Here is a 1821-nt window from a genome sequence, read left to right as displayed (position 1 = left end):
AGTTCAAGTTGAAGTACTAAAATTATTAAAACTAAACCTGAAATAAAACTAAATGAAAGCTAAATAGAAATAAATGCAATGTAATATAATACATAAAAGAAAAAAAAGAAAAAGAAAACTGAAAAGCACATCAATTAATGAATCTAAAAATGAAAATAAACTCAATTCATCATATTAAATGTTTTTATTTTTATTTTTATTTTTTCTTTCATTTGCATCTTGGCTTCCAGTATCTGGAATTTTATATTGTTTTATATTATATTTTTGTATTCTTTTTATATTTCTATTCTAATTTCTATTTTAACATTTATTTTGAATTTTAACAAGAAACAAATGCTTAAATAAATAAATATATTTTCCCCTAAAACGAAATGTGTATATATAAATTCTAAGACAACTTTTGTAAATTTTATTTACAGCAAAAAATAAAAATAAAAAAATCCTCCAAAATAACACAAAGTGTGAGTAATTAAAATTACACACATACTTATTTAGATACTAAAAATGCTTAATCTATTTAGAAGTTCACTTGTATCCAGTGCATGTGTGATTTTCAATCTAAATTAGCATGCGGTGTTGTTAGTTTGGCAGCAAGCTGATGGCAAACTCTATTGGAGTCGGATGTTGCTGCTGCCGCTTACCAGCTTTGATTCCAGTTAGCATGCGCCCTCAGAAGGCAGCTGTCTATGTAGACAGTAGACAGCATGACACCTCACTGGGTTTTGTATTTGAGCTCCAGAGGGATGGAAAGGCTCGGTCAAATCTCTGCTCTTCACTGCGCTGGCTGTGTGTGTGTGTGTGTGTGTGTGTGTGTGTGTGTGTGTGTCGGGACTAAATGAAGATATTTGTTTCCACTCAGGTAACGTTGGCACGAGCTGGTTTCTGTCTGTGCAGGAGACAATTAGCTCACACCTGCTCTCAGCAGATTGTTCTGGCAGATCTGAGCGCTCACTCTGCCATCTGTCCCGGACAAGGTGTTACACAGGTCACTCGCTCGCCCGTCCCCGACAGAGAGAGGGAGAGAGAGATGTTTACATGCTGTTTCTTATTCTGAAGGGTGTGATAAAGAAACCAAGGACTGACACACAACACGAGAAATTAGTCAAACTCATAGTGACAACTCCCCTAAAGAAATTAATACTTCATCAGGGACACATTAAACTGATGAAAAGTGCCAGTAAAGACATTTATAATGTTACAAAATATTTATTTTTCAAATAAATGCTGCTCTGTAAATCCTGAAAAATAAAATGTATCAAAGTTTCCACAACAATATTGGGCAGCACAACTGTTTTCAACATTGATAATAGACACTTGGTATTGATATTGGGTTTAATGGTCTATTTTTGTTCATATTGAAGTCTTCTGATTAATCCACCATCTTGGAGATAGTTGCACTGCATTGTGGGATTGTCTTTTCTGTGTTTTGAGTGTGTTTGTGTTTATGGGATGCAGGTAGATGGAGTGAAAAACGCTTTAGGCTCTTACAAACACACACACACACACACACACACGCACACACACACACACACACACACACACACAAAGAAACAGTATAGTGCATGTGAAACACTTACCTTCTCTCTCTCTCCAGGGTTCTCGGTCCAGCTTTCATGTGCACAGCTGCTCACCTTATAGCCAGCAGTATACCCCCGGCGGCCCCCCTCTGCCCCGGACCGTCTGCAGGGTCCCACTGGACACACAGGCTCTCATACAGGTACTGAACATCATACATTATTCAGCAGCTCAGAGAGAGACCGGCACTCTCACTCTCTCTCTCTCTCTCTCTCTCTCTCTCTCTCTCTCTCTCTCTCTCTCTCT

The 1821-nt window shown here is 37.7% G+C and overlaps 1 long non-coding RNA gene across 1 annotated transcript in view; it reads left to right on the top strand.

The window, feature by feature from the left end:
- The first annotated feature begins 949 nt into the window (after positions 1–949).
- Positions 950–1821, top strand: part of LOC107571354 (uncharacterized) — an 8151-nt gene continuing 7279 nt past the window's right edge. Inside the window, exon 1 of the long non-coding RNA XR_001607173.1 lies at positions 950–962. This is a non-coding gene — a long non-coding RNA (uncharacterized lncRNA). The remainder of the gene's footprint in view (positions 963–1821) is intronic.

The sequence above is a fragment of the Sinocyclocheilus grahami genome, unplaced genomic scaffold (genome assembly GCF_001515645.1).
Source record: "Sinocyclocheilus grahami isolate Dianchi unplaced genomic scaffold, SAMN03320097.WGS_v1.1 scaffold1584.1, whole genome shotgun sequence".
NCBI classification, from domain to species: Eukaryota; Metazoa; Chordata; class Actinopteri; order Cypriniformes; family Cyprinidae; genus Sinocyclocheilus; species Sinocyclocheilus grahami.
The sequence above is the reverse complement of the archived record's forward strand: the minus strand, read 5'-3'. Positions and strand labels throughout refer to the sequence as shown.